General features: G+C 44.2%; 1 protein-coding gene across 3 annotated transcripts in view; it reads right to left on the reverse strand.

The window, feature by feature from the left end:
* The window catches only part of EFR3A (EFR3 homolog A), a 1,080,015-nt gene that overhangs the window by 83,710 nt on the left and 982,656 nt on the right, over window positions 1-13,649 (reverse strand). The window lies entirely within an intron of this gene.

Below are 13,649 nucleotides of genomic sequence, written 5' to 3' on the forward strand. Positions count from 1 at the left end.
TAAAAGAAAATGGATGACTTGCCCGAACACAAACTTAACCCGAAGGGGTCAGAGAGTTACACGAGCACCAGTTGCGTTACAGACGTATACATTCATTTTGTTAAGTGATTTGCCTAGAATCACCGAATGCTGAGCTGCTCCTGCCGCGATGCGAACCTGGTTGCCTAGCTTCCAAGTCAACCGCTCTTGCCGTTTGGCCACAACTTCACCCCATGTACTTTTCCATTCTGATTTGATAAGCTCGAAAATGTGGCTGCTTAAGGCAGCAGGACTGAAAGATCAATCACAGCAGCCAAAAGAATTCTAGGAGAAAAAATATAAGAAAAGCATCAACGCAGTAGCAATGCTTGGACTATCATGTAGAGATTGTTGCTAAATTTGAAGGTATATCCCCAATGTAGCAATTTTGTTTCACAAGCGTAAGTGAGATATTGCCCGTGATTTTAGCAATTTCTCTATCTGCACATTAATGAGTAATAATTAGCGGTGATTATAATTAAATGCAAGCTTTCTACGTGTTTTTGTAGAGGAATTAATCTGCAATGTTTTTCAGTGAACACTGCGGTATGTGATTCAATACTATGCTTTGTTATGCTATTTTACTATATGTTATGTTACCAGCATTTGTATAGTGCAATCTACCATCTGCATGGCACCTTAGCATATTTTGCTCTAGACTCCTATCATATGGCTATGAGTTTTGATTGATCAGTTGTGTATTTTTTATTTTTTTAGGCCGCGGATGATTATGTGCGGTTAGCAGCGATTTTTTTTTTTAACCCCTATTTTATTTTTATAAATGGTTCATGTTAAAGTAAAATGAATCACACCCACATGAAGAGCTTTCTTAACAACTAACGAGTCCAAAAGATGCCTACTTCCTAGCCAAACTCTGAGCCATATTCGCCCAGCAACCTTATACGGGGCTCCAGTCTGGGGCCGAAAGCTCTACATGGACCTAGAGAAACCACACTCAGGAGCAATGAGAGCGATATTCTCCAGTTTGGGAAATTGGGTTAGTTGCTGAGGGGAGTGGATACCACACTCAAGAAGCAACCACATGGGAAGCAAGATGGTGGTCGGCTGAGGCGACCGCTCACAGCTCATAACGCCTTGATCTATTGAAACCCCCCAATGTGCCTGTACTAAAATAAGGATGCTATTGGAAGTTTTGAACACTTTTCTGAAATTGCTGAGTGAGGAGGTCAGCAGCTAGCTGCACCCCCGCTTGCAGAGTTGCGGCCGGACAGCAAGAACTCCTACAAACCTGTGAGAAGCTCTACAGCACGCTGAGCTGCTGTGATTGCTGTTGCTCGGAGATGCATTTTGCAGTCGGGATGAAGCCAAAGGGGCACCCAGTAACTCGAGAGAAGATCGGGTCGGCTCCGGCTGCTGGCAGTCCGTCATGAAGTGTGGCCCCGACATCTGCCCGCTCAGCGACTGAGATATGCGCTGGGACAGAGGCAGTGGCTCGACTGCCTGGATGCCAAGGGCAAACTGGGACCCGGAAGGACGACGATTTTGGATCTATTCGGAGGCTCCAGACCACGACCAGGACTGGGAGCTGGAATTGGGACGAGGAGCAGGGCGAAGCGGAGGATCTGGATGAAGGGGTCCAGAAGACAGCACTAACGACCAGCATGCAAGTAAATGACAATCCAGCAATATTTAATCTGGCAATGCCCATCTTAGCAGAGGCTGGCTGCCTACAGATACGGGACAACTGTGAAGGGGGGCAGAGATACTCAATTTGGACGGGGGGGGGGGGGGAGGAAAGGAACAAAGAAGATCAAAATGGTGATACTTATAGCCACCCCAGCAATAATATCCAGCTTGAAAATGTAATAATAGTTATTGCAAGTGGGGCGGAGTGAGAAATACAGAAGGACCACATGGAAAATCCCTCTGAGAACCCTCAACAGAGCAGAAATAAGAAACCCCAGGCCAATACTTTGGGGCAAGTACGATGCCAGAAGTCAAAGCACAACAGGGAAAGCCGGCGCAGGTCAAGTCGACGACATACATATTATGCATTCATTCATTCATTTCTTTCGGCTAAAACATCCATAAATCATTTAACTAATATATTTGAACATACAGGATTAACCAGCTACGTCCTAGAACAGAATAAAAAACAATGTTTCAATTTTAAAGCTGTTTATTGACCCATAAAAAAGAATCTTCACCTGCTCTTTGTTGTCAGAACCCTGGCTTATCTGCACCATCTCGGTTTCTAAAATCCTAAACAAAAGTGTATAAAAATAAGAAAACAACACCTGAACGGTTGATGACAAACGGTTGCTCATTAATCCCCATGCTCTCCGTATGAAATGTGTTGTGTATTTTTGGATGAACACGTTGGGTGAAACTCTACACTGTAGGACAATCCTATACACACACCTCTTATAACAAATCAATTCCGAGATGGTTCAGCCACTGACCCTTATATTAAGGCAGCAGGAGGGAATGAGGTCCTCCTTGTTCACAGCCAGGCAATGCTCTGCGGCAGTTATGAGAGTCCATTACAAGCACCACACCAGAGAGAACATGTATATCAATAATCAACTGGAGGTTTTTGGCACGATAGAGCCAAGCTACACGGTTGACTCTATTGGGCTCCAGAGAAACTACATGAGGCCATGGGAGCTTCATTTGCCACTCTGATAAAAGTGAAGGCTGAGAAACAGCCCAGTCAATGTCCTAAAACAAACGACGATAAAGTAATTCTCAAGAAGTACATTTTGCTTTCTTATTATTTGGTTTATGGTTTCAACTTTAAACCAAAACTCGGTAGAAATTGAAGAATATACTTAGTGTGCAGCACGCGCGCATCACAGCCTGTACTGTATTGGACAACAGCTAGGGCAGTGGAACTTCATGATGCACCTTCCAGACCTCTCAAGTGCTCGCCGTCCTTTTTACCCAGCACCCCCACCCCGCTACCTGCCATGGGCGGCAATCTGAGTGATAGCCCCGGGTGTCAGAAGCTCTAGCTACGCCTCTGAGTTTTTCAAAGTGCTAGGTGTTTCTTTTCTGTCACTTCACAGTGTTGGACAGAGGTGTGATGGAATGGAGCATTGTGGCGCGGAATTAGACCCCACTGAGTCTCTGAATGCATTCAGTCGTGAGCCCTGTTCTCTGTTGAGCTCAGTTAAATTCTTGTTTGAAAAGATTCGTGGATATCACGTAGCTGAGTTTGCATTCCAAGTTCGGGCCAATGTATAATTGGTATCTTCTCTTACTATTACCCAAATCGCACCCTGTGACTACCATTTTATTATTTATAGAGCTTTACAAAACCCCCAAACAACCTAAAGTAACACTAGATGTGTTTTTCGCTCCTGCTCTAGACCCTTCTTGTATCAAGAGTGTTTTCCACCTCAGTAAATCATTACTCCCTGCGTAGGGCTAAGCCATTTCCGTATCTCAGATAATAAAAGGTCCAGTGGCATGTAGAAGTGCAAAATGTATTTCCAGAAAATGCTTATATCGCACCTTATCAAATACCCGTAGAAACTGTCTGCACACCTTCTAATAACCAGGCTACAGTTTAAAAATTACCCTGCAATAAAAGTAAGCCAGTGTGTTGACATAATAAACAATATAATCAAATTGGGTACACCAGCCGGGTGTGATTATACGGCTCCAGTAGGTTATGCTACTTACACAGTGTGCATAAAAGAAAGATAGTTGATGCTGATCCAGTTAGGGCGTTTCACTTAGAAGACTTGGCATGAAGCGCTGCTCTAAAATAGAAAGTATTAAGCAAATGATAAAAGCAGCAACATTGAATCTGATCAAACATTACTGCCGGATCAGGACAAATTGCTCATTTAAAGTCAGAAGCAGCACTTCTAAAGCATAGCTTCTGATAAAAGTAAATCAGGCTTGCATCTTCCACTGCAAGGGCTCCCTGCCTGGCCCCCATCATAGTCCACATCAGCCATTCGGCTGGTATTAAAAATGGGTTTGTTTCAGTGGTCTGTGACTTAGACCAAAATCTTGTCTGCCTACCACAATATTTGACCTGCGGGGTGCCTGGATACCAACAAGAAGTGGGTGTTAGCTTGCAGGAAAAGGACAATGCAGGACCTAAGGAAGAAAATTGGGGAAAATTAGGTCCTTCCTGAGAATTGCGTGTCTGCAAACATGAGAAGAGGACCATCCGGTTGCAAGACGATGCCACAGTAAACGACAAAATGAGGAAACAGTCCCTCTTACAGGCACCGAGAATAAGAGAGCCCCTCATGTGAGGATTACATATTGAGCCACAGCAAAGAAAGGAGGGTAAGCAATAGAGTGAAAGCACTGGGGTTGCAATGCGAGGTGTGGGCAGCAAAGATGAGGAGGAGCAGCAACCAAAGAGTCATTGTGACCTGGATGAGTGCACCAAGCATTCTCTCTTTATTGACATGGAGCTACTATCCATGTCTTGAGTTGTTGACATTAAGAAGGGGATGGCAGCTCACTGGTATTTCCTCTGGATTGATAGTACTGAACAGACCTTTTTTCAGTTTTATGAGGAGTGAAGCCTAATGGTCTCACTCAAGTAAAGTTCTGTTTGATGTAACACCCAGACCATTGCAATGACATCCCGTGTGCATGTTGAGCACGTGTATGTGTGGTGTGGATGGTAGTAAGACACTGTCTTCTGGTGAGAGTCTGATAGCTGTAATCAGTGGGATCCATTTTGGATAGCCATTGGTTTAACATGGCACCAAAAGAAGTTGGATGTGTATTTCCTGTATTCCTGGTGATGAAGGGCAGATAAAGACCGGTCTACCCATATAATTTCCATGGAAACGTTCTTTGCTGATTAGTCCTTCCTGAGCACTGTCATTTTTTTTTTTTTCAATATATTTTTATTGCAGGAATCAGTAAATCGTTACATAATCGACCAGCATTATATAACAAGCAAGATCAATGAGACACGCCCCTCCGTCCCCCCGCCGTAAGTTTCTTACACAGACATTCAGCCCACAACCCTAGGGTCGGGCGGCGAAATTCAATGGGGGCTCAGAAGGATGTCGAGGCTGGTCCGGATGATCCACTGTCCGTCATCTGCTTTTCCAAACAAGCCTACAAACCTTCCTGAGCACTGTCATGTGGTGGATGTTGGTAGAGAGGGTGAGAGTCAGCAAGTCATGTTAAGCATGAGGAAGTTTCTGGACAGGGCCTGCCATTTTGTCTTTCCTTGTTGCTACTGCAGGAAGGGTGATGTGTCTTCAAAATTCATTGTACCCATATTTTAGGATCCACCTGCTTTGAGACAGAATCATCGCTACATGCTATGAGAGCCATCATCTTGTGCACATGCTGGGCCTAGAATGGAGCAAGAAAATGGCATTTGAAAGGGAACCAGCTCAAACTGTCACCAGGACATTAGACTGAGGATTCGCTATCTGTAAAATGAGTATAAAGATGGGATCAAACTGTTCCCCTTGGTTCCACTACTAAGTTCTTCTTTGCCAAGGGAAGGAATCTTCAACAGAGTACTCAAAGGCATGCTGTCATATAGGACTGGTGTTTTCACAGCAACCAATCTCACACATGTGAAGCAACATTGCCTGCACAACTTACTGCCGTAGCTGTGGTTCTGCCTAGCACCAACAAGCCAGCCTGGCTGCTTGGAGAGGTTGGCAGAGTGCCTGATCCTGCAGGAGGAGATATTGTCCAGGAGTAGCTATCCATGTTCCTGGTGCATGGAACCCCCTGAAGAAGTCAATTTGGTATTGGGAGTGTGACCGGCACCGAGCTGCGACGGGTCTCCCAGCGTGGGTCATTGGGCAATTTGCATGAAGCGACAATAGCTTCTTAAGTACCAGCGTGCCATCCAGCATCTCCACTGTAGCCTGAGAAACCTGTTCTGGCACTCAGCTGTAGACAAAGGAGTCCCCCCCCTCCTGACACCCAGGAGGCTGCAATTGCCGAAGTTGGATGAACACTTAACCAGCCCTGTCATGCAGTTTTCTTCAGCAATGAGATCCAAGGGGTGAGGTCTCTGCCACAACTCTGCTCCCACTCTCAACTTGTGTGACCGCGAAGGGCACACCACACCCTCCCACAACTTTGCTGAGGCACATTCGCACAGACAGGTAAAACTCAAGCCCATTTTGGAAGACTTAAAGAGTGTCTCACGCTGGTGCTGCACATTGAAGGGAGTTTGAGTTTATTTTATCAGTGCTTTCACTTTAAATGGAGTAATAGTTCCCAATACAAACTCTATTGCAAGACACCAACGGACCTGACATGAGTTTACCTGCAGAAATCAGGTAATAAACGCTCACCTTGTCAATTCTAGCCCTAGGTTTTCCTGCAGTAGGTTGGTAGCTGCAGCCACAGAGATAAATTGCTGTAGAACTGCTAAGAAAGACATTTCAAGCATGAAAATTAGGGCACTTATCTCAAATTTGGGTAGTGACAAGAGCCTGTGTTTGAGGGAGGGGAGCAAAGGGAAAATGCATGGTGAGCGCTACAACAATCTGGCTTGGAAAACCGCTGCTGCCATATTGGAATAGATTGTATAGAGGCATTGGGCGCTCACCCACGTACGTGTTGGTAGACTGGGAGCTGCCATGTTAAAATCATGTAGTGCAACAGAAGTCATGGCAGCAGTACTAGCTGGAAAAAGCTCCTGTATGGTGAGGAGGTGTTGTTGCAACAACCGGGGAAGGAGGGGACGGGAAGCAAGATAAAATAAAATACGGGCAGCAAAGAAATGTTCCTTCCTAGTTGTAGATTTGCTGTGAAACTGCAGCAGCCCGTAATTATGAAGCACACGCAGCACACACACGTCATTGCAACAACAGGGGTAAGAGGGGGCAGGAGGGAAGGTGCAATAAAATACGAGCAGGAACGAAATGTAGGATGCATGCGCTGTCTAAAACAAGGAGAAGCTGGGAACAAATAAAGCCCATACAGCAAACCTATGAATAAAACATGCTAGCAATGTGGCGTGGCGTAACAAACTGAGCTGCCGACTTGGGGGCTGGAGAACCAGTTTAGCGTCTTGGCGTAAAACCGAATCCAATACAGAAATAAAATTAATAACAAGGAGGTTTTCACCTGAAATTTCGGCCTCTCACCTACCACACCTAAGGGAACGCCAGGGATGACATGGTTCTGTCAAGCCTTCAGTACACAAGCATGCAGGAAAAACACATTCTATGTCACGGCACAGGCGATTTCCATGCAGTGACGCGTCAGCGCCATTACCGCGAAAGTGAAAGTGATCACGATCGCGCGCTGCGAGCAATGTGCTTAATGAGCATGACGAGGAAAGCCAGATGGTGCCTCTGCTCAAAAGCGCGCGCCCGCACGGGTAACCGCAAGCTCTAGGCTGCCACAAGCAAAAGCGTGTGGTAGCATTTTCTGGAGCCACACACTAAATGTCTCGCAGAGCAGCGCATGCGCTGGCTAAGCAAGACCTAAAAAAGGAGATCGTATTAATCCTGCGTATTACCGGTCAATTTCTTTACTTGACTAGGCAGGCAAGATAGTCAGTCGGATTATCTTGAATAAGCTTTAGGACTGGGCGGAATCAAACCCCCGAATTAGGAACAATAGAATAGGGACTTAATCTAGTACAAAAGGGGGTGGTGATGGACGGAGCATCAGAACCAATCAAACACTCACACCCAGTCAACAGATCTGGGTTTGATCCATCACCATTTTTTAGCCCACTCTGCCACCCCAGTTCAGACATGGCCATATGCAAATCAGTCTGACCCTGTGCCTCATGGGAACAGTCCAGCCCGAACTGCCAAGCCATGCCTTCCCTGGACCAGAAACAAGCTTCCTAGGACCGGTTTCTGGCATTTCAGCCGTCTTCAGCCAGGCTTGCTTGAATCCAGTGGCAAAGTGAGCAAGGGACTCACGTCTGAGCATACCCTGCCAACTTATGGCGAACAAAGCAGTACAAAAGGGGGTGGTGATGGACGGAGCATCAGAACCAATCAAACACTCACACCCAGTCAACAGATCTGGGTTTGATCCATCACCATTTTTTAGCCCACTCTGCCACCCCAGTTCAGACATGGCCATATGCAAATCAGTCTGACCCTGTGCCTCATGGGAACAGTCCAGCCCGAACTGCCAAGCCATTCCTTCCCTGGACCAGAAACAAGCTTCCTAGGACCGGTTTCTGGCATTTCAGCCGTCTTCAGCCAGGCTTGCTTGAATCCAGTGGCAAAGTGGGCAAGGGACTCACGTCTGAGCATACCCTGCCAACTTATGGCGAACAAAGCAGTACAAAAGGGGGTGGTGATGGACGGAGCATCAGAACCAATCAAACACTCACACCCAGTCAACAGATCTGGGTTTGATCCATCACCATTTTTTAGCCCACTCTGCCACCCCAGTTCAGACATGGCCATATGCAAATCAGTCTGACCCTGTGCCTCATGGGAACAGTCCAGCCCGAACTGCCAAGCCATGCCTTCCCTGGACCAGAAACAAGCTTCCTAGGACCGGTTTCTGGCATTTCAGCCGTCTTCAGCCAGGCTTGCTTGAATCCAGTGGCAAAGTGAGCAAGGGACTCACGTCTGACCATACCCTGCCAACTTATGGCGAACAAAGCAGTACAAAAGGGGGTGGTGATGGACGGAGCATCAGAACCAATCAAACACTCACACCCAGTCAACAGATCTGGGTTTGATCCATCACCATTTTTTAGCCCACTCTGCCACCCCAGTTCAGACATGGCCATATGCAAATCAGTCTGACCCTGTGCCTCATGGGAACAGTCCAGCCCGAACTGCCAAGCCATGCCTTCCCTGGACCAGAAACAAGCTTCCTAGGACCGGTTTCTGGCATTTCAGCCGTCTTCAGCCAGGCTTGCTTGAATCCAGTGGCAAAGTGAGCAAGGGACTCAAGTCTGAGCATACCCTGCCAACTTTTGGCGAACAAAGCAGGACAAAAGGGGGTGGTGATGGACGGAGCATCAGAACCAATCAAACACTCACACCCAGTCAACAGATCTGGGTTTGATCCATCACCATTTTTTAGCCCACTCTGCCACCCCAGTTCAGACATGGCCATATGCAAATCAGTCTGACCCTGTGCCTTATGGGAACAGTCCAGCCCGAACTGCCAAGCCATGCCTTCCCTGGACCAGAAACAAGCTTCCTAGGACCGGTTTCTGGCATTTCAGCCGTCTTCAGCCAGGCTTGCTTGAATCCAGTGGCAAAGTGAGCAAGGGACTCACGTCTGAGCATACCCTGCCAACTTATGGCGAACAAAGCAGTACAAAAGGGGGTGGTGATGGACGGAGCATCAGAACCAATCAAACACTCACACCCAGTCAACAGATCTGGGTTTGATCCATCACCATTTTTTAGCCCACTCTGCCACCCCAGTTCAGACATGGCCATATGCAAATCAGTCTGACCCTGTGCCTCATGGGAACAGTCCAGCCCGAACTGCCAAGCCATGCCTTCCCTGGACCAGAAACAAGCTTCCTAGGACCGGTTTCTGGCATTTAAGCCGTCTTCAGCCAGGCTTGCTTGAATCCAGTGGCAAAGTGAGCAAGGGACTCACGTCTGAGCATACCCTGCCAACTTATGGCGAACAAAGCAGTACAAAAGGGGGTGGTGATGGACGGAGCATCAGAACCAATCAAACACTCACACCCAGTCAACAGATCTGGGTTTGATCCATCACCATTTTTTAGCCCACTCTGCCACCCCAGTTCAGACATGGCCATATGCAAATCAGTCTGACCCTGTGCCTCATGGGAACAGTCCAGCCCGAACTGCCAAGCCATGCCTTCCCTGGACCAGAAACAAGCTTCCTAGGACCGGTTTCTGGCATTTAGACTTAATCTAAACTGCCTAATGGGGAAATATATAAAGATTAAAAAGGAGAATATTTATCTAGCTTTTGTGGACCTTTCGTCTGCTTTTGATTGCATAAACCATAGCAAGTTGTGGAATATCTTGATAGAATTAGGGGTAGATACATCGGTCATCTATTTCCTAAGAGAACTATACTAAGGTAGCAGGGCTAGAGTTTGCTACGGTATCAAAGAAGAGTGCACGCAGCCCTTCTCTCTATGCAGAAGGGTACACCAGGGCTGTGTACTGGCCTCTTTTTTGTTCTCCTTATACATTAATAGTTTTGGGAGTGAACTGGCCAGCAAATATAAGACCTACCACATACTGCCCATTGTCCCATTCCAGCCCTTCTCTATGCGGACGATGCTGTACTTACAACACAAACACCTTTAGGCTTACTAAGACTGCTCTTTAATTTTGTTATTTACATGCACGACCTGGGTCTGTTAGTTAAACAAAGCAAAACATATATCATGAAATGTGGAAATAGGACTGCGAAAAATCGCCATAATAAAATGTTAAGATTTGTGCTACAGTGACCTTTTCTTATTTGAGTATATGATTTTATTAGGTCACATGGACGCAAGCTATTAAGACTAGGAATCTCTTGTTTGGGTAATCAGTAATGGCCCTGTTAAATTTCATAAGAAAGCTAGGTACAAACACACCTTATGAAATGTTAAAGATATATAAAGCAAAATGTATATCCATCGCTACTTATGGGGCAGATGTGTGGGGATATGCTAACTGAAAGGTACTTCGAACTGTAGAAAATTAGTTTTCGAGTAGCTAAAAATTCTTCTTCTTTTGTTTGCCACACAGAATTGGTAATTTACAGGTTTTCACCAAACTATTATTAGAGATTGTATTAACCTAAGTCTTACACTCCACTGCCCATGGCTACTCTACATTAAGCAATTCCTTTCTTATATGAGATAAGCACTACATTTGGAGCAGCCTGATACCTTGATAGATTTAAGCAGGAAAGATTTGAAAGCTAAGCGCTTGAGACACTTGGAAGAACTTAGGTTGTCTACAGAATTGGTATAACCTACTGTGTTAAAAAACCAATCCATACTTACCATATTTGATATGCAACCTTATCCTAAGCACACATTGAAATCTAGACATAGGTTCGTACTTATGTGTTTCAGAATGGATATTTTTCATGGTTTAAGCAGCTTTCCTGAAAGGAACGATTATTCAAAAACATTAGATAACTGCCCCTGTGACCATGTGGCAAACCAGAGTACTATGCATGTGTGGTATTTTATTGCAAGTTAAACACGGAGCAGAGGAAACGTTATATTATTCCACTACTAAAACCCTTTAATTTTAAGTCATGTCCTACATATTTGTTTTTACAAACATTACCTTCTCCAGATAAATGCTGCTCTATACCAGGTTTTTTTGTGGGCGGTGATTTTAGTGAGAAAAACATTTTGATTGTGTGTAATTGCGTGCATAAGAGAGCATTTTTATACTGTATGTTTGCTTTAACGAATTTATCTAGGAGTGTTATTTTTTTATATATGTATCTGATGTATTGCTATAATTAATATATGGTAACATTCTTTTCTTACTGTTTTCACTTATTGTATATAACACCAAGTTGTAATGTCTTTTGCTTTTACAATTTTAATTGAAATCCAATAAAGCTGACCTTTGACTTTGATATGATTATTTAAGAATATCTTACCAGGTTTTGCAGCAAGACTTTTAAAGCCCTAAAAAACATTTGCAACCCCATCCCCGGGCGCTACACACAACATCTTGAAGTACATTTCTACATTCTCATGTGGACACATCCGGGCCACAAGCGATGTTCACTTCTGGCTTGATGCCAAATCCATCTGTCTCGCCACTAATGAACTCATAAATCCCTGAGACAGCCTGAACATGGAAATCCTTTCAAAAGGTACCTCTCAAATCAAAGGTCCCTTACAAGATACAGCAGCACAACATGGCCTACATATATCGAATCTTAAAATCTCCCCAGTCATATAATGTCCCCATCATACAGGTTCCTATTTGTTCAATCACCCCATATTACAGACAAACATTGAAAATAAACCTTCCTGCTTTAATTTAAAAAAAAAATTTAAAAACCTAGCTCAAAGACATTTCATAATAAACTGACTTACCACCTCACTTCAGTCTGCATCAAAAGCCTACTGACTTGCTTCTTGTAATGACTTAACCGATCCCTCAATAGCCTATTGAAATGGCCACTGGCCAATCTTAACAATGTTCCCAAACAAATGCCTTCATTGGAGATCACTTCTTCACTAAAACTCACTTTTGTCCATTGACTCTTTACAGAAGCTATGCTACATCAAGCACGCCTAAAAAACCACTGCCCCTTCAAATGTCTCCCTTGGGTTTCACAAATAAAGAAAAAAAATACACTTCTCAGTTCCCTGCTCAACTTACATTCCAGACCACATCCAATGAAGTTTCCACTCCAAATACTTAGCAGAATGTACTTTCATAAATGTAAGGGGTAACACCTTACACATACGTGCTTGCACAGTGAGCCCTGTTCACTCATCTTATCCACTGCCTTTGATACAATGGACCATACCATTTTGTTCTATTGGCTGCAATCAGTCACTTAAATGGTGCAAGTCCCTTCAGACCGGCCACAAGAAGCAAGACTTGGGTGATTTTTCATCCCATCGATGCCCAGTGATTTGAGGGGACCTCAAAGACTGAATCTCATCACCCCAGCACTTCATTATTTATGGAGAATTTCTTACAGGCCTCCAGAGGTCTTCCAACCTCCTCTTCGACTATGTCTATGAAACATAAATGTATCTGCGAGTAACAAGGAAGAAAGATGGGATCACTAATGTCTAAATGTAATGGAAACCTGGACGTGCAAAATCAGACTTCAACAGCTCTAAGACCGAAATCGTGGTTTCAGGCTTTCTTAAGAGCACTAACTCAACCTCCTCCTCTAACCTGAAGTCAAATTCATTGCATTGCAAATTAAACTGCTCAAAATGAAGCTACTTTAACCCCGTCACAACACCATCCCTCCCCTATAAGTCAGAGCACTTGTGAACTTTTGTTTAGAATATAGAGTATCTATCCCTCTACAATGACCTGTGAGCAAAACAAGTGAATATACTCCGAAACGTCTGGAAATTAATATTCTCAGATATACCTGAGTGGGATAAATGGATCTTTGGAAAGATACTGCAAGTTTTTGAAATAGCTTTTCTAAAGGCTCCACATAAATGTGAGAAAGTAATAAAGCGTGAATTGAGCCTTCAGTAGCTGTTACCAGTTAATAGAAAGAGTTCCCAATCTTCACACAAATCCAGTTGTGAAATATGATTTAAACTAATTGAGGATGCTTTCATCTATTTCCATTCTATTGTGAAATAGTAAGAGGAAAATTATATGGTTGATTGTGTTCAGTGCAGACAACGAGTATATAAATACTTCGGGTGGCATTAAAGCACACATAAAAATGTGTAACTTTATAAAGCATCGAGTAAATCTCGCCTTGCACTATTTTTTAGCAAACTACACACTTTTGTACAATAACATTCACTATTGTAACCTGACTTCTTTCACGTGTTTTGTACCAGCAACAAATTGTGAAATTTCAAAATTCAAATATACAACTGGGATGCCCAAAGCAGCACTAAATAAATATAAAATCATGACCACTGTGAGAAATGTCAGACTAATGAGGGAACACCCTGAAAATATTTTTTTCTAGTGCACAACAGCATCGATGATTAGAGATCCAGAGAAAGATTATCAACAAGTGTAGGAAAAGAGTAGAAACAGCGTCCTTAAAGG

The sequence above is a fragment of the Triturus cristatus genome, chromosome 5_1 (genome assembly GCF_964204655.1).
Source record: "Triturus cristatus chromosome 5_1, aTriCri1.1, whole genome shotgun sequence".
NCBI lineage: Eukaryota > Metazoa > Chordata > Amphibia > Caudata > Salamandridae > Triturus > Triturus cristatus.